At 48.8% G+C, this 25,100-nt stretch overlaps 1 protein-coding gene and 1 long non-coding RNA gene across 5 annotated transcripts in view; one reads left to right on the top strand and one right to left on the bottom strand.

Annotated features, from left to right (window-relative positions):
- Positions 1-763: 763 nt before the first annotated feature.
- LOC148645963 (uncharacterized) lies at positions 764-8,417 on the bottom strand. Of its 2 annotated transcripts, none has more exons than XR_015927967.1 (3): positions 7,237-8,417; positions 2,804-5,383; positions 764-2,091 (listed from the first exon to the last, which is right to left on the bottom strand). It is a non-coding gene; the product is annotated as an uncharacterized LOC148645963 (long non-coding RNA). The 2 variants fall into 2 exon arrangements; XR_015927966.1 differs by having other exon boundaries at positions 3,717-5,383.
- Positions 8,418-8,561: 144 nt separating this feature from the next.
- LOC148645962 (RAC-gamma serine/threonine-protein kinase) overlaps positions 8,562-25,100 on the top strand; it is a 112,174-nt gene continuing 95,635 nt past the window's right edge. For 2 of the 3 annotated variants that reach the window (XM_088610398.1, XM_088610397.1), the window contains exon 1: positions 8,563-8,853. The gene's annotated coding sequence lies outside the window, so the exon portion shown is untranslated. Of the gene's footprint in view, positions 8,854-25,100 lie in introns of all 3 variants that reach the window. The other variant, XM_088610396.1, reaches the window with a different exon arrangement.

Genomic DNA, 25,100 nt, shown 5'->3' with positions numbered 1-25,100 from the left:
ACTTGCAAGCCTAAAAATAATTTCCTGGTGTGCAGGCTTAGTTTTACTGGTGTTTACCGGCTGACTTGAGTTCCTTTCTTTCCAGGCATGTCATTACGGTTGATCATGCCTGCTTCTGCTCTGGGTGACTTAATTGTCTGAGAACCTCAATAAATTCAGCAGCAGGACGAGGCCCTTTGTGCTGGCTCATTCATGCTCGCTAACACGCAGGGCTGAGGTGATGGGGATGTCAGGGTCCAGAGAGTCAATACATCCCTGCACATGAGTACACAGACTCCAGACAAGCAAGGGCTGTACTGAAAGAATGACACTCCAGAGAGTCTGGACACAGGCAGGAGACCAGGACCCCACGGACAGGCAGACAGGCGTCCCTCAACACTGGGCGTCCTGCTCTGAGACCTGTCCCAGCTCACCTCTGCAGCATCACAAATCACTGTCATTCACAGAAGAGAGCAGCCTGTGAGGAGAATACCTCAAGACTTCTGTGCAATATTGTGTGTCAGACCCACAGTGTCTGAGAGTCAGGCTAGCAGAGCATCTTGCCCGCGTTTCTGTGTGTTTGATAGGATTTCTATCAAAGTCTCCAGTCCCTTTCCTGATCAACACCATACTTTTAATGGGATGGCCCGTAGATCGACAATGTGCACCGGCCTGTATGGTTGTCTTAAATCAGGATTTGCGCCTTCAGAAGAAAGAAGGTATCAATATCAGTATCAGTCAAATAAACACCTGAACAAATGAAGTGCTAGCTGGGGCTTGGATAGTCAATTCAATTCAATTTATTTTTATATAGCGTCTTTCACAACAGGGTTGCCCCAAGGCGCTTAACAAAGCAAGTGACCAGACATGTTGTGAATACAGAACAGAAAAGACCCAAGGACAACGGTGGAAAGGCACCAAAAACTCCTTAGCAAGGAGAAAAAAACCTCTAGGGGTCCAAGGTCAACTGGCTGCCCAACCACTCTGGGCATGCTAACATTATACAATTAAAAAAAGGAATGAATGAATGGGGCCCTATAACTAAAGGCTTTACCGCCAGCTGTTTTTTTATTAATGTGTGGAATATCATTCCAGTTAGTGTGGATGTCTCACAGCCTTTGTGTCCTGGATTCGGCTCTGCACTGTGGCACCTGTCTGTGTGAAGTCTGCATGTTTCTATGGGATTCTGCCACTAATTACCAAGTATAAATGGCTTTCTGACTATGGATGCTGGACTTCCTTTGGAATTCAGTGTATATTGATACTCCTTTACATTGGCATGTCTCCCACAGAATCAATGAAATGCTGGATTTTGCTAATATGTCATCTAAATGATGTGTTGGTGTTTTGGCTTTAAAACGATGCTCTCTCAGATGTTTAACAATTCTGTGAGAAGACAAAGCGAATCTGCATTAACTGTCCTCGTCTGTGGAAATCCCAAGGCCGAGGTAAGAATATCTGTCACCAACGGTATTTCTTCGAATTGTGTCACTTTAACAGAGCTTGAAAATGAAAATATCCGAGGCATCATAATTGAATAAAAATGAAAAAAAAAAAAAGATTAGAAATGACGTCTCCCCTCATGCGTGCGTTTGATCGGGACACGAGCGGGGCTTTTATTTTTCCGCGCGCTTTTCCCGAGACGGTGCAGAACAGAAGCCGCGCGATCGCGAGTTCTACCCCCTACTCCTGGCAGGGGGGGTGTGGGGGCTGGCAGACTGAGCCCCCCCCCCCCCAGGTCCGCGCACCCCCTCTGTTCCGTGCCGCCTGGGGTCCCTGCTCCCCGCGAGCAGGCAGCCGGCCAGCCCACAACATTCCGCGGCTCCGATGTCCGGCTGGCAGCGGGGCCGTCTCGTCCCAGCCGGGGGGCCGGGGGGCCCAGACATGCTGCAGCTCAGCTCTTTCATGCCGGTCCAGGAGAGACGCCGCGGAGGCATGTGTTCTGGTTTGCCGAGGGGGCATCTGGGTAGATAACAGCTGCACACGGAGAGGAGAGGAGGCCGGGGCGCCGCAGCAGTGACCCGCAGAGGTGTGCAGGACAGCTTTTCCAGTTGGCAGCGCCAGGACAGAAGCGCCCGTTCCGGTTCACAAGCCACACTCGGGCGCCAGCTCCTGCCGGGAATCACAGAGGAAGAAGGGAAAGCAAAAACGAAACAGCAAATCAATAACAAGCGACATAGATGCATGATGCAAATTCCTGCTCGTTGTGTGCCTTGGCAGGAACGTGTTGCAGTTCATCTCCACATGTCTTAATTTAATTCTGGCATTGCCTAACATAATTTAGTATTCGTTTTAGGTTATCTGTAAATTACTTCCTGTTCAGTTTAAGATCAGCCAGTTTAATTCAGTTGTGAGAGAATGGACAGGATGGCACTTTCCAGATGTCTTACAATGAGCCGGAAATCCACAGTGCTCAGAGATCCTATCACTTCCAGAGGCCTGTGATTGTCAATGGATAGCTCAAGGAAGAGCACGGGGCTCAGAGTGGATGAAGCACTGATATAGTTGTCTTGCAAAGCAGCTTTTTTTAACTGCCTAATCTGTATGTCATCCAGGTCTGGGAATGAGTATTAAAGCCCTTTCCAGATCCAGCAATGCTGAAAGGCCTGCAGCACTGGTCTGATAAAAATCTCTTAAGTGCAGAATTGAGAGCCTCTGGGAGCCAGAGTGTGTGAGATGAGACTGTAGACAGACGGCCAGTCCGTCTGTGAGATCTAGAGCTTCACCACGTCGTGCTCCTGGCCTGAGAAACACAGTCCACTGACTCCATGCACTGGAGTGGTTTAGGTCCTACACTGAGCAAGGGGACTGAAAGGAAGTCTACCTGATAGGTTGTGATTGTAGTCTCTGTGTCTCCACCTGTGGCCTGGTCCTGGAGGACTGCTGTGTCTACTGGCTCTGCATCATCTCCAGTGCCGATAGGTGACTGAATCTGATCCACTTGCTTGTATAAAATTGAATTTAACTTGTTTCTGTGCTCAGTCCTGAGTGCCAACAATATGCCAGTGTACGGCTCCCAGCACCTTCATTGTACAAAAGTTTAAGCAATGTCTCCTCAACTTTCAACGTGCTTGATCAATTGCTAATGAACAGACACAGGTGGCAATGACACCATATGACTTCCCATAACGAGCGTTATTTTCCTCTGTGGTCTAATCTGTTAACATTTCAGGCAACAGCAGTGCATGAAGGCAGGCCTGGTACAACTACAAATCCCACTTGACATTGTATGTGCTGAAGGAAATTGACAGATACACACTAAAGAGAAAACTGAAATCGGTGAACCTGAGTTCCAGGCCCAGGGTTGGGAGCCATTGAAACATTGGAATTATCTGGCTTTCCATATCTAATGGCACAAACATCAGCTCCAGTTCAAAGCGGAGCTGCTAACAGGGATGAATGTTTGAGTGTGCTCCGTTGTGTGCTTCATATTTTCTCACATTTCTTCAGTTCTTTCTGCGCGCTCATTAATGCAGGGTTTTTGTGTTTTGTTTCACGGGGGTCAAGATTGTTCTGTGATGTGCTGTCATGCTTAAAATAGTTTCCCCTCAAATAAAGGGCACTGAAATAACAGAGGTGCTGGGATGACAAACTGACATGTGGTCAACACTGCCACAGCACGCATCAGGCTCTTCACCACAACTTTGTTCCAAGTGGAGAAAGGAAATCACATTCGGGAAAAGTGCAGTTATTTCATTTAGGGACAAATCAATGGAAAAGCAAGAGCTGGGCTCCACCTTTAAATTCCAGGTCTCGTGTCCGTCTCCTGGCAGCGAGTCTTGTCTGCTGTGTTTCTGCTGTCTGTTCACCCCATTTTCCCAACGGACAGCTGCTGCTCAGTTCTGGCTGTGGAATCTGAGACACGTGGGTAGATCAAAGTTTCGATTTTATCTGGGTTGTGCTTTGAAAACCTTCTGCTTCCACGGTCAAATGTTTGTGCACCTTCTCTGCAAGACACTTGACAAATGAAACGTGTCAAACGGGCAGCTGGACACGCTAAAACTTTATGTCATGTCCAGTTGATGACCACCCTCTTGATACATTATGAGAACCCTGCACTTGTCATTTGATTAATTAGTTAAAGGAGTTCCCAAACTTAATGGGGTGCACATGCATAGTACAGTATTTAATCATGATAAACAGCAGACTAACTGTGTGAGCCAGGCTTTATACAGTGCTGTATATAGATTTTTAGATTTAAATAGATGGCACTTGTGTCTGGAGCTACTGAGGTCCCCATGTGTGCCAATAACGGAGCTATGAACTGTGCGACACAGATTATTGACTTGGAAAGTCTGAATGTGGAAACCTCAGTAATGGGCTAGCTGCTGTCTGGTCCCTGCGATGTGAACTGAGGATAAAGGAAGTGGTAATATCTCAGCAGCTGTGCAGCGATCGATACTGCTGGCCACCAGAGCCAGCCAGCCTCACGCCCTGCTTGCCAGCGGTGGTTTTAGCTGGTGAGATGAGTTCCTTAAACGGGCCGTCACAATAATTAAGAACGTTGCCAGAGCAACAGCATCATTACCATAAGAAACAAAACGACCAGGGTTAGTGTTTTGTGAGTGTGATGAGAAATCAATGTTTATATACTTAAAATAAAGTGTTGCAGGTATCTGGAGATCCTTGCCTCCAGTAGTTTAGATTTCATGCAGTGATAATAATAAGAGTCCTGGCATCGCTGTGGTTGAAGCAGCCAGGTGTGCTGTCCAGCTGTCCTGCTGGACTGGGAGGAATGGCAGCACGACTCCCTCTGGACCACAAGTTCACGGCGATGCCCAGAAGCTGTGAGCTGTGGAAAACACAGTCATTCACGTATACAGCCGAAGCTCCCGACTTCACTGGAAACCACCAACTCCAAAACCATGTTAAAACAGCTGGACTATCGAGATTCCCCATCCATGACTGGGGTTTTCCAGCCCATCTCCGCTCAGAGGTCTCCCTTGCAAAAGTGAGATTCATCTGAATGGGTTTCTGGTTAAATTACACACCAGTACATGAGCGGGCTTACGAGTGCACTGTCCTGGGGACCAGTGATCACAAGTGGGAAATATCTGGGCATATCTGGAGGCGGGCAGGGAATGCGTCGTACGGCCCAGTCCCATCTTCGACACAGGTGCGAGCGTTGTGCTCTGACAGTGCACTCGGAAGTGCCTGGTTCCTGGCAACCAGCGATTGTCACCCCTCCTTGTTCTCCTCGAGCTGCAACATCAAACCCAGCAGCCACTCCACAGCAAACAGTGGCAGTGACAGGTCCCGTTGTCCTCGGGCCTGGTGTCCCCCAGCTCTTCACCTGCAGGAGATCCAGGTGCTGTGCGTTCTGCGCGGACCGAACCCTCCACACTCTGTGAGCGGGGTGGTCTGTCTTCTGCTTCCTGCATTTCCTGTGCAGCCAAAGACCACACTGTCAGGAAGACAAAGTAAGGGATGTGTGTTGTAATGAAAGCTGGAAGTACATCTTTATATTAAAAATTCAATAACATTTCAATTAGAAAAGTCACAAAGTTCCTTTTTACGGTGAATCAACTTGTTCTACTTAAGCAAAATAAAGAGGTTTTATGTTGTACAAGAGGTTTTAACGATGAATCATCCGGCTCAGGTCTTTTTGGACCTTTAGCTTTATAGAAAGAAACATTCTATTTCTATCTGTAGAAATTCAGACATTTTTCTGAAATGTGATTTCTTTCGAAATTGGAATGTTTTCCAAAAACGGAATGTTTCATTCTGGTTACAGGATCTTTGTTGGAAACATTATGTTTTAAATCATTTAAAGCTTGTGGAAAACTAAAAATGTATTTTTCATCTATTGTATTACTGTGCTGTAGACAGAATGGTGGTGCAGTGCTGGGGCCCTGGGTTCAATTCCTGGGGATCTATCTGTGTGGAGCTTGCATGTTCCCCTCCTGTTTGTATGGGTTTCCTCTGGGTGGTCTAGTTTCCTCCCACACTCCTAAGACATGCTGGTAGGTGAATGGACTTCTGGGAAAGTTGGCCGTGGTGTGTGTGTGTGTTGCGATGGACTGGAGTCTTGTCCAGGCTGTACCCTGCCTTGTTGCTTGCTGGGATAGACACCAGCTGCCCTGTGACCATGAATCGGAAAAAGCTGTTAGAAAATGGATTTATTTATACACTGCAGTTCTACTCTGTGCTCTCTGTATGTACGTATAACCGATTAGTCTTGTGCAGGAGATCAGCCATTGCTGTTGAGGTTTACTGTAGCTGTGGATTGCAATTCAGTGCCATTCTGACGAACAGCAGCCCCCTAAACGGTGACAGTGCTGTGAAACATTAATTATCTAGAGCCTGGTTTTTGCAGGAATAAAAATAGACTGATTAAATCAGAGGCATTCTCTGTGTTCGGATCCCCCACATCAGCTTTTTCCTTGTTTTCTTTTTCTTACTGCAACCTCAGGTCGAGTCATAGTGAGGCAGCCTGTAGAAAGCAGGACCCAGGATGAAATCACTGCTTCATATTTTGTCTTTAGTCAAATGTAACTCCAAAAACATCAGCAGTAAAGTGCTGTTTGTGAATGATATAAGAAGGGTGTTGGAGGGGAGAGGGTGTGATGGATCATTTTCTCATCTTCAAGAAAAGGGTTCAGTAATACAAGTTTCACTGTTGCTTTTGACTGCTACTCAAACAGGGGAGTATAATAAATCATTATTGGTCATGTGTGTTCATTCAACGTCAGAGTAATGCATACAGGCTAGAGATGAACTATGGCCTCAACAACAACATGGTGCTTGAGAGCACAAGTTTGTGAGAGTGACAAGAAGCATAATATTGACTTGAGATTCACCATTAGAAGAGTAAGGCTATTACTATTTTAATATTTGTTTAGGTTATTCTTTAATTTAGAACCATCACTCACATAAGGGATGAAGCCTCTTCTCTAAAAGGGAAAGAACATAGCCACTGGGCTGTTGATGCTAATTTGTCACAAGCTGCTGTCTTAACACAATAGCAGAGCTTGTTATTTATTTTAAATATTTCATTAGAAATGCACTTTTTAAATGAATCAGTTTCCTTAGAAATGTACTTTTTAAATTAATCACATACTGTAGTCACTCACTCTTCATGCACATGATTAAAGTAAACTGTTTTTATCTGCTATTTTTCCCCTATACTGCTTTTACATTCAGTCTTCTTTTATGCTTGATGTTGGCAATTAAGTGGTCTTTTCTTTTTTGTGCTAAAGACGTTCAAACAGTTCTAACTCATGTTTTGCTACAAAATAAAACCAAATAAAATCGTACTGTAGCTGTGCGGATTAGGTGTTGTCCTTCTGTCTGGTGTAAGTTCCCTGCCCAAACAGGCAAGATTCAGAATGAGCCAGGGCAGCCGGCCCGTCATCCGTTTCCAGAATTTCCCTCATCGATACAGGACACCATTCCCCTAGACAAACTGGAAACGGAGTTGCTGATTTTGACCTACTAGTTTCTGAAGCAGCACGCTGTGAAGAGGAGTTAAATACGCGTGTTCCACTGTAAAAGGGGTGGAGCGGTGGCTCTGTGGCTCAGGATCTGCGCCTGTGGCTGGAAGGTTGCCGGTTCAAATCCCGCAGTTGCCAGAGGAATCCTACTCCGTGGGGCCCCTGAGCAAGGCCCTTCACCCCAGCTGCTCCAGGGGCGCCGTATAAATGGCTGACCCTGCGCTCTGACCCCCAGCTTCTCTCTCCCTGTCTCTCCCCAGCTTGCTCTCCATGAGACACACAGACAGGGAGAGAGAAGCTGGGGTCTGTGAAAAGACAAATTCCTAATGCAAGAGATTGTATAGGGCCAATAAAGTGATCTTATCTTATCTTAAAAGGCCATTCCAGCCCCGTGACTGCTGTGTGTCCTGACTCGGGGGGGGCTTCTTCGGTCCTCTTGGCACCTGAGGTCATCTTCTGCGGCTCCTTCAGGTAGGTCTTCCGGGGGGGGGGGGTCTGTGAACGGACCACTGCGTGGCTCAGGTATTGGAGCAGGGGTGCTGCTCTTCACTCCGCTGAACACGGGCTGCCATCTCCCGGGACCCTGCCGAGACTGCTAGAATCATCACAGCTTCCTCTCGACTTCCAAACACACCACTTTTCCCAAGGGCATCTTGACTTACATTTAGCCCCACATCAGGGCTTTCACCAGTGCTGAAGCTGCCGTCACAAGGCTGCATTTCAGCCTGAGCAGTGCTTTCTGGGGTTTGTTTTCCCGTTTCACCTGTTGGCACGCTGGCTCCTTCACAGGCAGAGCTCCAGCACTGTCGCTGGCACAGAGTAGCTCAGCCGGGTCCTGAACTGCAGCCCCGTGGACCGGACAGGCACGGGAGCGCTCGCTCCCCGGTCCCGGGTGGGGAGGCGTGAGGAGGAGCGTGACGGGAGGGCGCTCCCTTATCCGCCTCTTCCCGAGCATCCCGGTGCATCCCCAGGGCTCGCGCGTCCGCGCTCCCCGAGCAGCCGGCCGCGGCGGGCTCTCGCGAGTGTAAGACGGGGGAGGAAGGGGGGGCCGCGCGTGTGCGTGTGTGTGTGTGTGCGGGGGTGGGGGAGAGGCTGGGGGCCCGAGCGAGCCGGGCGCGCTGCAGACGGAGCAGAGGCGGAGAGGCAGAGGAAAGCCGCCCGGCGAGCCGTCGCGGGGCGTGACGTCACGAGTTTTCCTGAAAGTCAACAACAGCAGCAGCAGCAGCAGACGCGGAGCGGCAGAGCCCGGGGCTGGGAGGAGCTGCCGCCGCTCGTGTTCCTGCCGTTATTTCCACGCTATCGCTCGTCTCCTCGTCTTCCCGAGGCGGGTAGCGGCGCGTCGACGCGGCTCCTTCTGCTCGACTGTGCGTGACGGGCGGCTCGGCGCAGGGGAGGCTGCCGCAGGGCTGCACCCGTAGGTCTCCCCATCACCGCCAGTCAGGTAATGAATGGTCCCGGTGTCGGTGAGGGTGATGAGGAGGGTGAGGGTGAGGGTGAGGGTGAGGGTGAGGGTGAGGGTGTGCGGCAGCGCTCCGCCGGTCGAGCGCTGCCTGTGCCCGAGTGCGGGGCTGGTCCGCCGCGGAGGAGCGCGTCGGCCGGGGAGAGAGCAGCGGCGACTCCGGGATGCTGCGGCCGCGGGGGTCGGGAGAGCCGGGAGAGGAGGAGGAGTTCCTCCGGCTCTGGCCTACTACTGCGTGTTTGCACAGCCCCGCTCGCCGTGGCCATTCTGTTGTTGTGTCTCCCCCCCTCCTCCTCCTCCTCCTCCCGCACTCGCGGTATCTATGGCAGCCCGGCCGCGCGGACCGTGCTCTTCCTCCTCGGCGGCTCGCGGGGGTGCGGGTCCGCGAGGACAGACGGAGGGATGGATGGATGCTGCAGAGACTCCTTCCTCCTCCTCCTCCTCCTCTTCCTCCCGGCTCTGCGCTGCTGGCGCGACGGTGGTGTTTTTCATGTGGTTCTGGTGGAGGGTTTCGGGGTCGATGTCTCTATCCCGTGTGTTGTTACACGGCCCGGTCTGCGCTGTCGGGCCGAGCCGTTCCGGCCGGTATTGTCTCACGGCCATTAGCGCTTGTTGGTAAACGAGCAGGACGGAATGGTAAACAAATCTGCCTCCGACGGCTCTGCGGCGGTGTCTCTCAGACACCGTGCCGTCTCCGCCTGTTATTGTTGCCTTATTCTTCAGCGCAGAGGTACCACTGCCTTCTCGGCGTCTCATTTCCCTGCCTGCGAGGAGCAGCCTTACTTGGGATCTGTGGAAACGGCCGACATTGAAGCATGTAGCCTAGGCCTGTCTCCCGCCCGCCTCTAACGGCGCTGACAGGCTTATTATTCTTTGTTTTTCGCGACACTGTAGCCGTTTAATAATTCATGCGGGGAAGACGACAGGCTATAATGAGTGTGGAGGGACAGCGGTGTTGGTGATGGTTGATACCCGGCCGCGTCGGTCTCCGCGCAGGCCCGTGTCGGCGTTTGTGTGCTCAAGCTGCCCCAGAGACGGACAGTCCGTCCTGTCCGCGCTGGCTGGCCAGTGGGGTCACTTTCCCATCGTGTAGGCTCAAAGCATGGTGTGTGTGTGTGCATATATATATTAAAATGTTCTTTTCAGAACAGCATCCTTGGGCCTCTCTAGGTAATGATGCCTCTCATCTGGGTGCCCAGAGTATTGTTTTTTGTGGAAGTCTGATTTATAGCATTGTAGACCTGCTGAACAGAATAGGTTTGAGAAGGGAGCCGTGTCAGCAGGCGCAGGCTGCAAAGAAGCAGGTACTGGTCTGTTTCCATCCTGGAAGGAAGAGGAACACCTGTCACACCTGAAGGAGGCTCCACAGACGAGACTGTTTCTCTACCTTTCAGCCTGGAATGAACCTGTTCCCTCTACTGCATGGAATAGCCACAGACTGGCTTCTCTTCCTGTGGACAAAATCCCCAAATTGAGCAGATGTACTATGAGCACAGTTCTTGAAAGAGTGGTTTGCGTTCTACAGAGAGCCCTGTACAGGTATTGCACTGATTGCTGTATATTGTCGGAACTGTAGTGCTTGTACAGCTGGAAGAAAGTACGAAGTCCCTCTCACTTTAGTCTTTCTGGACCCGCCTTGCTTCACTGGAAAAAAGTGATGCTTCCGAGTTCTGCAAGTCGCTGTTCCAGCTGCTGCTTAAATCGCTGGAGGAGGCAGTCTGGTAATGTGTGCTGTAGATACTAGGAGGGTGCGATGATCATGCCCTGAGATGGGCTGTCCAGGTGTGACAGGCTGCTCCAGGTGTGAGGGGACTGGGAAGCCGTGATGGTCATGCCCTGAGATGGGCTGTCCAGGTGTGACAGGCTGTCCCAGGTGTGAGGGTACTGGGAAGCCGTGATGGTCATGCCCTGAGATGGGCTGTCCAGGTGTGACAGGGGGCCTCTGTCCACTTCGCTGTGTGAAGGTTGCATGGTTTCAGAGGCGCAAGCCGAGTTCTTGAGACGGGCTCTCTGATTGATGGCGGGCGTTTCCCCAGTGGCTTCGGTGTGGTCTGTCAGGAGAGTTCCTGACTGAAGACCAGTTTGGGTCTTCAGGGTTTCGTCTGGATGTTATACTCGTGTACAAGTGACCTGTCTCTTTTGTCTCGCTGGCTTATCGTACGGTGCCTTAATTGATCATGAGTGGCGCTGTATAAAATGGTGAGGATTATTGGTGCACCTTCTTGCTGCCAAGCCTGAAGAGCAGGCAGTGCTTCATGGGATATGTATAGCGTGTCAAGCCTCTGTTATACCAGGTGGCGGATAATTACAGCATTCCTCTGCCCCTCTTATGTGGGTGGGATGGGCCCAACTGCTCTCTGTTGAGCCAGTGGAGATCCACCAGCCCAGGCATTTACCCACTCCACTCACTGCTACACCTGTGCAGGGCAGCAGTGTGGAGCAGTACTCCGGGTGGTAGGCTGTGGGTTTGAATCCCAGGTGGGACACAGCTGTTAAACATTTGAGCATAGATTGAGACTAAACGTAATTTACCGGAATTGTTCCAGTCCAATACCCAGCTGTTTAAATGGGTGCACATGTAAGCAAAAAAAAGTATCTTCCAAATATGTAAATATCCTGTACATTAGCATGTTGTTAAACATTGTACATATGAACGTGGAAAAGAACACAAGCATTTGCAATATTGCAGATTACTCAAACCCTTACATGACATAGTCAGTGCAGGCTGAACATGGATGGTTCCAAACAAGATGAGGCCATCCTGCCCTTCTAGCCCATTTAATTGTACTAAATTCATCCCAAGCTCTTATCCAGCTGTTTCCTGAAAGAAAAGGGTATCAGGGCATCATCTTCAACAACATGGCTGGGCAGCTTGTTCCAGGCTCATTCCAGACTTGGTGTAAAGAAGTATCTCCTGATAGAGATGGAGCTCTCTCCACACATAGAGAGACAGAGCCCTCTCACTCTACTGAAGACCAGGCTCCCCACATACAGAGAGATCGAACCCCCTCACTCTACTGAAGACCAGGCTCCCCACACACAGAGAGATCGAACCCCCTCACTCTACTGAAGACCAGGCTCCCCACACACAGAGAGATAGAGCCCTCTCACTCTGATGGAGACCAGGCTCCCCACACACAGAGAGATAGAGCCCTCTCACTCTGATGGAGACCAGGCTCCCCACACACAGAGAGATAGAGCCCTCTCACTCTGATGGAGACCAGGCTCCCCACACACAGAGAGATAGAGCCCTCTCACTCTGATGGAGACCAGGCTCCCCACACACAGAGAGATAGAGCCCTCTCACTCTGATGGAGACCAGGCTCCCCACACACAGAGAGATAGAGCCCTCTCACTCTGATGGAGACCAGGCTCCCCACACACAGAGAGATAGAGCCCTCTCACTCTGATGGAGACCAGGCTCCCCACACACAGAGAGATAGAGCCCTCTCACTCTGATGGAGACCAGGCTCCCCACACACAGAGAGATAGAGCCCTCTCACTCTGATGGAGACCAGGCTCCCCACACACAGAGAGATAGAGCCCTCTCACTCTGATGGAGACCAGGCTCCCCACACACAGAGAGATAGAGCCCTATCACTCTGATGGAGACCAGGCTCCCCACACAGAGAGATAGAAATTAAACACAAATGAAAACAAAAGGACTAAATTCTTCACCCAAGGCCGCAGGGTGAGACAGGGCTGCAGCCTGAGCCCAACACTGTTCAATATCTATATCAATGAATTAGCAGGAATGTTGGAGCAGTCTGCAGCTCCTGGTCTCACACTACACGACACAGAAATCAAGTTCCTGTTCTACGCAGATGACCTGGTCCTGCTGTCGCCCACAGAACAGGGGCTGCAGCAGAACCTGGCACTGCTGGAGCAGTACTGTCAGACCTGGGCACTGACAGTCAATCTGGACAAGACGAGAGTTATGGTTTTCCAGAAGAAAGCCAGACCTCAGGGAAACAGGTACAAATTCACACTGAACAACAACATATTGGAGCACACATCCAGCTACACATATCTCGGTCTCACCATCAGCTCTTCCGGGAGTTTTGACCTGGCAGTGAAGACACTGAGGGAGAAGGCACTCAGGGTCTTCTACGCAATAAGAAGGAGGCTCTTCAACATCAACCCACCAACAAGAATCTGGCTCCAAATATTTGAATGTGTAATCCAGCCCATTGCCCTATACGGCAGTGAAGTGTGGGGTCCCCTCACAGACCAGGATTACACCCAATGGGACAAACACCCCACAGAAACTCTGCACCTGGAGATCTGTAGAAACATCCTCCGTGTGCAGAGAAAAACTCCTAACAACGGGTGCAGGGCCGAATTAGGTCAGTACCCACTATTGATAAACATACAGAAAAGAATATTAAAGTATTGGCTACACCTAAAAAACAGCGACAAAAATTCCTACCACCACAAAGCCCTGCTGAGCCAAGAGCTGAGCCCAAAACAGAGCCCCCTGAGCCAGCTGGTCCTGAGGCTCACCGACCTGAGCCACACCAACCCTAACCAGCCTCAGGACAGCACTGCTAGAGCACCACAACCCAGACTCAACCACATCACAGCACAGATCAAACAGCAATATCTCACACACACACACACACACACACACACACACACACACACACACACACACACACACACAACATAAACTGGAATGCTACAGAACCCTAAACAGACGATACACACTAGCGTAATATTTGACCAAAATAAAAAATAACATACAGAAACAGACCCTGACGAAGTACAGGCTCAGTGACCACAGCCTGGCCATAGAAACTGGGCGACACAGGCAGACCTGGCTGCCCAGAGAGGTCAGGCTGTGCTTCCACTGCCAGCGCGGAGAAATAGAGACAGAGGTGCACTTCCTACTGCACTGTGACAGATACTCTGGGATTAGAGAAACATTCTTCCCGAAATTCAGAAATCTAATCCCAGAGTTCCCACACCTGCCAGAGTCACAACGGGTCCCAATCCTACTGGGAGAGGGAGGAGGGAACTCAGTTGATCTGGCAGCCCAGTATGTGATCTCCTGTCACAACCTGAGGAACAGTGAGTCTGTCTCCCAATAATGCTCCAGCTGCCTACAGTATATGTCAATATTTTATAATATGTCTTTGTTGTAAATGTCTGTAACGTGTCTGTAGATTTTATTTTACTTCTATTTTTTGTTTTGTTCCATGTTAATTTTATTATTTTTATTTGCTTTGGCAACACTGATTGTACCCATCGGTCATGCTAATAAAGCACCTTGAATTGAATTGAATTGAATTAATAGAGCCCTCTCACTCTACTGAAGACCAGGCTCCACACACAGAGAGATCGAACCCCCTCACTCTACTGAAGACCAGGCTCCACACACACAGAGAGATAGAGCCCTCTCACTCTACTGAAGACCAGGCTCCCCACACACAGAGAGATAGAGCCCTCTCACTCTACTGAAGACCAGGCTCCCCACACACAGAGAGATAGAGCCCTCTCACTCTACTGAAGACCAGGCTCCCCACACACAGAGAGATAGAGCCCTCTCACTCTACTGAAGACCAGGCTCCCCACACACAGAGAGATAGAGCCCTCTCACTCTACTGAAGACCAGGCTCCCCACACAGAGAGAGATAGAGCCCTCTCACTCTGATGGAGACCAGGCTCCCCACACACAGAGAGATAGAGCCCTCTCACTCTACTGAAGACCAGGCTCCCCACAGAGAGATAGAGCCCTCTCACTCTACTGAAGACCAGGCTCCCCACAGAGAGATAGAGCCCTCTCACTCTACTGAAGACCAGGCTCCCCACACAGAGAGAGATAGAGCCCTCTCACTCTACTGAAGACCAGGCTCCCCACACAGAGAGAGATAGAGCCCTCTCACTCTACTGAAGACCAGGCTCCCCACACAGAGAGAGATAGAGCCCTCTCACTCTACTGAAGACCAGGCTCCCCACACAGAGAGAGATAGAGCCCTCTCACTCTACTGAAGACCAGGCTCCCCACACAGAGAGAGATAGAGCCCTCTCACTCTACTGAAGACCAGGCTCCCCACACAGAGAGAGATAGAGCCCTCTCACTCTACTGAAGACCAGGCTCCCCACACAGAGAGAGATAGAGCCCTCTCACTCTACTGAAGACCAGGCTCCCCACACAGAGAGAGATAGAGCCCTCTCACTCTACTGAAGACCAGGCTCCCCACACAGAGAGATAGAGCCCTCTCACTTTACTGAAGACCAGGCTCCCCACACAGAGAGATAGAGCCCTCTCACTCTACTGAAGACCAGGCTCCCCACAGAGAGATAGAGCCCTCTCACTCTACTGAAGACCAGGCTCCCCACACAGAGAGAGATAGAGCCCTCTCACTCTACTGAAGACCAGGCTCCACACACAGAGAGATAGAGCCCTCTCACTCTACTGAAGACCAGGCTCCACACACAGAGAGAGATAGAGCCCTCTCACTCTACTGAAGACCAGGCTCCACACACAGAGAGAGATAGAGCCCTCTCACTCTACTGAAGACCAGGCTCCACACACAGAGAGAGATAGAGCCCTCTCACTCTACTGAAGACCAGGCTCCACACACAGAGAGAGATAGAGCCCTCTCACTCTACTGAAGACCAGGCTCCCCACACACAGAGATAGAGCCCTCTCACTCTACTGAAGACCAGGCTCCCCACACAGAGAGATAGAGCCCTCTCACTCTACTGAAGACCAGGCTCCCCACACAGAGAGATAGAGCCCTCTCACTCTACTGAAGACCAGGCTCCCCACACAGAGAGATAGAGCCCTCTCACTCTACTGAAGACCAGGCTCCCCACACACACAGAGAGATAGAGCCCTCTCACTCTACTGAAGACCAGGCTCCCCACACACACACAGAGATAGAGCTCTCTCACTCTGCAACTATGGAGAATTTTTAAACTTGCTTATCTTTTCCCTGTAACTTATATTTATTGTAACTTACTTTTATTGTAGAGTTTTTTTTTAGGCTGCGTTTTGTTTCGATAGGAGAGTTTGCCTTGCTTTTCTTCTTGATTGCGCTATGGCTTGTGCGGCGCGGAGTGTGTTGGGGTCACGCGGCAGGAACGTGGATTGTGCCAGCAGCGGTCAGGAAGGGGGGTTCCCCTTCTTGTCCCTCCACTGCGCCTCCACTCTGGAGCTTCCGGCTGGCCAGGAGGCCGAGCCCAAGCACTGGCTGCTGCAAGCTCGCTTGCTTTGTTTTGAATATGTTTGCATAGAAAGATTGTGAAATATTTCCTTTACTGCTTTGCGAGTCCATGTGGCCCTGGGACCTGCAGCTGGAATATCTTGAATCGGAATGCAGCACAGCGGGAGTCTCATCCTTGTCCCTGACGTTGCTCACTATTTGGCTACTTAACTTTCTGCTGTCTCCTTTGCGTTAGCCTGGGTAAAGCCCTCACAGAGGCACGCTAGCTAAACCTGTGAGCGTGCACATTGATGCCTCCCTCTGCTGTTAAAATATTATGTTAATATAATAATCGGCTTGTTTGGGAATCTAAAATGCTGAAGTGAAGACCTGTTACCCTTGTCAGGAAAGCTGTATTTGGCCGAAAGCAACATTTTAGTGTGAGGAAACAAGCCCGGAGTTTCAGCCTAGTAACCCAGTTTGCTTGTGAGCCGCTCAGACATGAATGGGCCTCGCCGGCAGCGCTCGTTCAGAATGTGTCTCTCTTCCTCCTTTCCCTGCGAGAGGGGCCTGGCTTTCCGCTGCTGGAGCGCACAGTCTTCGGAATGGTGCTGTGCTGCTCTGTGCTCCGGTGCCCAGGTTTGCTCCAGTCTTCTGAGGTCTCTGTCCGTGTGGGCTGGGGAGACCCCTGAGCACAGAGGCCGCCAAGCCTTGCGATGTAACTGTGTTGCATGACGTTGACAGGAGACCCCCTTCTTGAACTCGACTGCCTTGAGAGCTTTCCACTACCTTCTTTCCAGTCCAAACCGTGTTGATGTTGGATAGTGGGGAATTGTCTGAGAAAATGTGCTACTATTATTTTTAAAGTGCTTCTCTTCTTGGTCTCAGGTTACAGAGCTTCTGAATCATGCAGGTTTTTTTTTTTGTCATAATTGCACAGGGGAAGAAGCGCAGTGAAACCTGATAGCCTGTCACTGCTGTGGTTCCCGAGTTAAAGAACAGGTCGGCTGAGGACACTTCAGCCTGTATCCTGGAAGTAAAAACAAATGGTTCTGCTCCTCGAGCATCTCTTCATAAAGACTGGACCTGCAGAGCCGCCGACTGGGCCAGCTGGCACATGGGTGACCGGTCTTCAGCCGGGAGCTCCGGCCTGTTTGCCTTTATAAGTCTTTGTTCAAAACCCCAAACTGTGTTTTTGCATTGTTTTAGTTTGTTGCATGTTGTATTATTTGTCCACTTGCTGCATTAGATGTTTCTGTGTTGGACAGCAGCACGAGATGTTCACTCTTGCTGTTGCTTTCAGAGTAACACCAGAGATATGGCTGGTGTGCATTTTACTACATTTAAGGTCTTTGCTGATCTTAATACCTCCACTCTGACCATATCTCCTGCAGCACCAGCTGTAACTGCGCATGAGGAATGAGCTCTTTTTTTCTCTCTGTTAAAATGACTTTATTTTCATCTGTTTGTTGGTTGCCTAAAAGCTGTGGATTGCCTGAGGGATTGGCTCCACACACCGGGAGCCTGTGTTGTCTTGTTTTTTAAAAACAGAAGAAATTGTAATGAGATGATGAGGTGAAAAAGCTGCAGACTGTTGTTGTGCCCTGCATGTGTGCAGACAGCACTCCTGTCTGTGTAGCTGCTTGGGGGAGTTCACACTGCCCTCCCTTCCTGTATCCTGAGCTAATCCTTCACTAAGGTGAGGAATGTTGCATCTCCATTCCTGTTAGCCTTTCTGTTTTTATGCAACAATATTGACCAACTTGTTGCATTTCTGATTTTTTAACTAGGTTTGTCGAATTGAGAGTTTAGTGATTTTTCACACTATGCAGCCTAAGCTTCCTTAAACAAAGTGCAAATTAGCTCCTGAACATCTGGAAGTGCTGTTTGCCAGAGCTGCTCTTGTTTTTGGTGCTGCATCATAAAACATTCAGTTGTGTGTTAGCAGGCTTCCCGAATTCCCCAGCTAGTGGACACCTGTGCCTGGAGTGCAGGTTGGGCCCTGTAGATCTGATGGTTTAAGACGGACCATTAGATCATGGGACTGTAGCTAAGAAGATTAGAGGTCACTGGTTTCAATGTGGTCTAAGCCATTAACTGACTGCAGCTGGGACAAAAACTCTTGTGATGCGATGTACAGTCAAGAACCTAGTCATCAGCTGGGCAGACAACCTGTGACCTATTCACCTTACACAACTGCGACACTAAGGCCTGTGGTGATGCTCTGTCCAGTCCCCTTGCTAAAGGAGCCAAGCAGTGCACTGCCCAGATGTCACCTGCGGAATGAGCACCTCCCCTGCAGGCAGGATGGTGGGATTAGCTATATTCGACAAACTCTCTTAAGCTCTGGAAACACTGAGTGGGCGCCAGCTCCTAGACATGCATTATGGTTAACTTTAGGCTACATTTGAGTCATCAGTCTACACGTTATTGAACAGGGGGAGCGAGTGTGTGCTGTTTGCTCTGTTTGCAGTTGGAAGCTTTGCTAGGAGCGCAAACATATTCTGGCTTATGGTTTTGGTCATTGTCTTTATACCAAAATCTGTGCTTGTCAGATTCACTTCTTTTGTTCGCAAATACCTTTGGCCTTGAATCCTCTTGACTTTCTCTGCTGCTGGCACACATCAGCGCTACCGCCATCACCTGGCATTTGTAAACCATTTCTCGGAAGTCAAAGGGAAGCACAGAAGGTAGCAGGTCTGGATGATATACAGTTATAGTATATTAGAGATGTGAACTGATTGTAGCAACTGGTCCCCATGCAATAGTTTTGCCCATCTCTTGAGGTGCATAGGCGGATAATGGACACTGTGACTGAAGGGGCTTTTGGTTTTGCTGAGAAATGTGTACTTAATAAATTATTTCCGAAACAAAATCAAAATTCACAAACCTACCCATTTATCAACTCTTTGCGAGAGAATGTGAGCTGAGCTTTACTGGGTTTGTGACATGACTTTACAAAGACCTGTTACAAGTGAATAGGTCAGGCTCTGCTTCGGAAGTCATGTAGTGCTTCTTAAGTGTGTGATACTAATGGACTACTGACCCTCTGTAAATGCTTCTATTTTCCTTGAAAGGTTTTCATAGTAAGCAGCATCCTTTTTTGCCAGCTTAACCAGGAATGTTGTGCATTTGGCTAAAAAGTAATTCTTCCTTGAAAGGATATATACAGTAGGCTATGCATTCTGTTTTCGAGTTCTGTTGAGACAGTGTAGTTTCAGGCATGTATTGTTTTCAATTCAATTTATTTTTATATAGCGCCTTTCACAACAAGGTTGCCCCAATACACTTAATGCAATTGACGATGCGTTTTGTCAATACGGGACAGAAGACCAGAAGACTTGTACTGTACACAATTTCTGTTGTCTCTAGTATCCCTGTAGCAGATGCATGGCGTCTAATTTTCAATGCGTTTTTGTCCTGTCACTTGGCATCAGCCTGTCGTGCCTGCTTGTCTGTCCCATTCCTTTACTTTATAGCACATCAGACAAACAATCCACTTGCACGCAGAGCATCTTTCTGGCTTGCACTAAATTTATTCTAGTCATGAAAGAAAAACGGAGCTTCGACAAGTATGATGGCATCTCCAATCTAAGTAATTGCAATCTGCATTTTTTGCATCGTGCATTTGTTAGTGTTTGAGTTTTATTTCACTAGGCGACACAGCCAGACTGATTAATGAGTCTGTGGCTGTTGGTGTCTGGCTCAAAACCCCCTTCTGAAATTAAGCGGAATATCTCAAGAGGTCTCCCCCTGGTTACATAGCAAATTGAATGGTGTCTGGTTGCCTTAGTGCTCAGTTCAGCAGCCGGTTTGCAGCGACAGGGCTTGTCACACTGATATCTGGATTTGTCTCGAGAGCGTGCAGCGAATTACAGCACGGTGTGGTTTAAATCTGGTTATTCTTCAATTGGAGCACATATCCGCCCTAACGGCGTGAACCTGTGTCAAGGGAGGTGCAGGTTGGAGAGTTGCCCATCGTGTGCAAGAAGAAAACCGCGCTTCCTGCTCTACGATGAGCCATTCCAGGCTCTCCTTTCAGCTCGCACTTCAAGCCTAGTCCTCAGTCCCTAATTTTAAGAATGTCCTGTTATAAAGTGTACAATTTCTACACACCCTTCTCGAGATTCTAGTTTAGATTGTTCTAGATTACCAGGAAACTTGACTTTACTCTGTAGTTCCTAAATAATTCAGTTGTTTTCATTGTACTGGCTAACATTTTCCAGGTAGGAGCCATTGGCTTGCATGGGGAGGCTGGGTTACATCCCTTGAAAAGAAAGACCTGCGATGAATTATTGAGTGTTGGTGACTTCTGGTGGCTCCTTAACATGCTGCATAATGTCCCAGAGGGACTGAGCCTCTCGTGGAGCAGAAGGGTGCAGGACAAGCTGTGCCGAATAGCCACTTACACTGAACAAAGCCGCCCCTGAATAATGAATTAATGAGTTATTGTTCATGTGAACACATGTTGGTTTAGCAGTGGTGCTTTTATTTCCTGGCATGTCACGTGGGCGGTGGTCCCTCGGGATTGTCCCACGTTGTGCTGGCAGAGCCCCATCTCTCTACCCCCGGTGCCCCTGGGCCGGCCGAGCGAATCCACACCCTGGGCGTCGCCTGCGCCTCCGACAGCGAGGGCCAGAGAGGAAGTGACCTCACACGGGCAGCTGATGCGCTCAGGACTGCCGTTGTGCTGCGTGTTGCGAGCAGCCCTGTCACCCTGCAACTCCCAGGTGGCATCCCACTGCCGTTTAGCAGGTGTGAGCCATGGGAGACCTCCTGGGAAAACCTGAGGTTGCTGCTTGAAGGTGCTAGTGGGACCTGTAGGGGGCGCTCACCCTGCGGTCCATGTGGGTCCTAATGCCCCAGTATAGTGAGGGGGACATTATACTGTAAAAAGGTGCTGTCCTTCGGATGAGATGTAAAACCGAGGTCCTGACTCTCTGTGGTCATTAAAAATCCCAGCGTGTTTCTCGAAAAGAGTAGGGGCGTCCTGGCCAAATTTCCCATTGGCCCTTACCAATCATGGCCTCCTAATGATCCCTATCTCTGAACTGGCTTCATCACTCTGTTCTCTTCCCCACTGAGAGCTGGTGTGTGGGGAGAGTACTGGTGCACTATGGCTGCCGTCACATCGTCCAGGTGGGGCTGCACATTGGAGGTGGTGGAGGGGATCTCCATTACCTGTAAAGCGCTTTGAGTGGAGTGTCCAGAAAAGCGCTGTATAAGTGTAAGCAATTATTATTATAAATCAGAATCGTGTGCTTTCCCAACCGATGCCAACAGATCTGGTCTGTGGTCGTATTGCATTGCCTGCAGTGTTTTGTTTGGGTGACAATGTAATCCATGATTTCCATCGACACGAAAAGCCCACCCTGCGCTGTTCTTGCCCATAACTGGTTAATGGCAGCCCGGATTTGAACACTTCATCTCTTGACTCAGGCTGTGCTCCATGTGGGCACTGTAACTGGTTACTGTAAACCTCTCTCGGAGCGATCTAATTATTTTATTAATTGTTCTCTGTGGATTGGACTAAACAAGGTTCAGCCAATGTGTCATGGATTTCCATACCCAACTAAGCTGTTGAAAATATCCTGCATTTGAGTTGTCACTGTTCTTGTAAGTGCAAATAATTACAGGGAGTGCTCAGAGTCCCGTCTGGAAGGGTAGGATCCTTTATCTTTTTTATCTTTTAAGTCTTTTTAGTCTTAGTGATTAAAACAAGATCTGCGCCTGTAGGTTCATTCTGGGTTGTGGTAGAGGACAGTCCTTCCCTATTCCACAGATCAGCTGTTGGAAAATACCCAAGGAGTGAGCACCCCTTCCCCAAGGAACTGTCCAATTTTCCGGTTTCCTGCCGGATAATATATTGGCCGTCTGCTGTCAGATGCGTGTGTTTGTGTCTGCTCTGCATTGTGCCTGGTGCTTCTTTGACATTCGAGTGTCTCTTCCAGGTCACGGCTGTTGGTCCAGGGGCTCTGGACTCTGCTCAGCAGTGCTGTGGGCCCTGCTCGAGGCTAGGGCACACCTCGACTGTCTCTCCTCTCGCAGCTCTGAACTGCTTTAGGGGTAACAGGCAGCTTAACGCTTTGGCGTGTTTCAGAGCTGCCGTCCAGGAGATGTGAGCTCAGGCTGCTCTAACTGTTTTCTGGGTCTTGCTCTGCATCCTCCCAGGATACTGCAGACCCGCTGGCTGAACACGGAGAGGCTTGAGCTTTTCATAAATATTTCAGGCCATTGCAGAGATGGCTCAAATGAGATTCTGAGCCGCAAACTCTTCTTGAGATGCGCTGCATCGCTTTAGAGCTGTGCGGTTGGAAAGGCTGATTGGTGAGGAATTAGTTCTGAGTCGTACAAGAGGTCCACTTCTGTTTTTCTTAAGTCGGAGCTGGAACATCTCTAAGATGTAAATTAGAGAAAATGCGCCATTATTTCAGTTCAGCATCAGATGCACTTGATAGCAGCACAATGGTGTTATATGTAACGAATGATTCAGGAATTAATAAAAAAAATTGCAAGCCTGGCTTGATATCATTAAGCAAAAGCGCAATATTCTTGTGCATTCAGGTTTCCAGTTTTTTTATATGCCTAAATCCAAAGAGGAGAAAGTTCTTGCCTCCAATAGCTGAGCAGTAGCTTACAAGATGGAGCAACTAACAAGGAAATAGATTAGAGGAAACGTTAACAGAACAGATATAATACCTTTAGTTAAAGATAAAAAAATCAACGTTAAAATAACAATCAAAATAGAAAATCGATAGCTGATTTATAGGAATAAGTCTTGTGCAAAGATTTAAAAATATACCCTGAATGTGAGCTTTTTATAGCAAGGAGCAGTTTTTCTGTGTGTAGTTACAGATCCCTTAAAGACCCAGTTTCTTTTTCATACAGACTGCATCTTCACATTGGGAAAATCTTATTTTCTTTCCATTTTTAGCAAACTGAGGCCTAGTAGTAGTCAACACGGATGTTTTATTACGACACAGAATGGATTGATTTGAACAGCAATTTGATCCGGTCAGGTCCGCAGTATAGCAGTGCATGTATAAAATGACCACTGCACGCTGGATATTGTTACGAGTAAATTTGCATAAGCTTATTTGTAAAATTAAGGCAGTATTGTGCTTTTCTGCTTCGTTAATGCAGTTTAAGAGCCTCAGGTAGGTAACACTTGAAGTGGCCTGAATGATGCTTCTTGAGGAACCTGGAGTTATGAGATACCTGCTACCGGACCTTTATGAGCTGTTGGTTTCAGTTCTTTTTAGCAGGTCTGTGGGCCATTGATTGCAGTGTGTGTACAAAAGTGAGCAAGGGCTTCTTAGGCAATGGATCTGAACTGCAGAAAAGCACACCAACGGGAATGCTTTTCCATGCTGCGGACTTTTACTCCTGTGTCTTGGAGGGTCAGTTCTTCTCGCCCAAGAAGTTTTAACCCTGGGGGAGAATAATTGTGTAAATTGTTTTTGCTTGAGAAGGCAAGTAACTGTACAGGCTGACACATTGGGAAATTGCAAGAGGTTACGTTTTTTTTTCCCCCCGACTGTGAAACTACTTTTCGGCTGTAGAGCCTCCTTCAGATGTGGCGCTTCTGAAGCTGCTTTTCGGCTATGGAGCCTTTTCACGCCTGAAGAAACTCCAGAGCCGGAACTTAGTGTCTCTTTTCTTGACTTTCCAGCATGGAATGGCTCTTTATCTGTTCCTTTTTAATCTGACACAGCTCCCTACTCTTATGCCTAAAATGCCTTTCCTCAAAAAGAGTACAGTTTTCTTCCAGAATCTTTTTTTTTTTTTTTTTTTAGTTTGGAAGAAGAAGTTTAGAGGGACCTACAGGCCCAGCAAGAACACTGCAGGTCTCCTGTCCAGCCCAGCCCAGGCCCAGCCCTACAGAGCTTCCTAGGGCTGGTGTGGTCAGGCTACCAGATAGTCACACTGCTGACTAAGCTTGTGGCGCTCTTGTTCAGAAAAAAAACATCCTAACAAAACTTTCGAGTCGGGAGCTGTGTCAGCACGCGCTGGCTGCAAAAAAGCAGGTACTGGTCCGTTTCCATCCTGGAAGGAAAAGGAACACCTGTCACACCTGAAGGAGGCTCCACAGACGAGACATTGTTTCTTTACCTTTCAGCCTGGAATGAACCTTTACATGTTCCTTAACATCCAAAACTGTCAGTCCCTCATTTCTAACCAGGACAACAGGACCAGAGGATCCAGAATGGTGCTTAATCAGAGCAGGACTAAATCTGCTCTTAAAAGAAAGGATGGCGTTCCTTACAACACCTTGACAGCAGGCACCTCACCTTTCTGTATTAATCATACTCTTGGTGAGACTGTGCCCAGTGTCTCAATTTGTGTTTCAGAGATGGTCCAGGCTGACCTGGGAAACAGAGGCCATTTGGTGAATTCGTTTTTGTTTTCTTTCTACGTTGCTATGCGACGGTCCGCTCAGAGTGCAGGTCATGGAGACTTTGTATCCTGATGACGCCAGAGTTGACTGAAGATTCCCAGTTGTTTCCCTGGGGTGAAACAATGGGTGAAGCTCCCACCTTTCTCTTCTGAACCTGCATTCGAGTGTGCCTTCCCTGTGGGTGGAAACCTTGCCATGAGCCTCGAGCGTCTTCACAATAGACACCACAGTCCTAACGGGAAGGTCTTACAGGTTTCTTTGCAGCTGTCGCAGGCTGTTATTGAGCTATCGAGCTCTTCAGTGTTCTTGCTTCAATCTTTGTAGAGCTCTCTCTTACCCCATGAGGACGTGGGTCTCGGCATCCAGCCTCCTTTAGCACCCAGAATCAAGGGGACATACAGCACCTGCTGTTCATTTTATGAAACTGCTCGATCTCTAAAAAGCATTAGAGGCAGACATTGACGGTATCTCAAACTGTCACATTTCCAGTCTATTGATATGTTTGAATGCATTGAGCCATTGCACATTTAGAAATGTATGAAATTTGATTGTTCACTTTTGCGATTGAAGCATTCAGTACTCCTGTACATCTATTCCTATTGCATTATCTTGGAAAATTCTGATGGGTGTTTAAGTTTTCTTTGATAAATCAACGTTACATTTGTTAGTTTGTCCCTTCA

The sequence above is a fragment of the Lepisosteus platostomus genome, chromosome 17, assembly GCF_059453375.1.
Source record: "Lepisosteus platostomus isolate fLepPlt1 chromosome 17, fLepPlt1.hap1, whole genome shotgun sequence".
Classification (NCBI taxonomy): Eukaryota; Metazoa; Chordata; class Actinopteri; order Semionotiformes; family Lepisosteidae; genus Lepisosteus; species Lepisosteus platostomus.
This window is presented reverse-complemented; position numbering and strand designations above follow the sequence as displayed.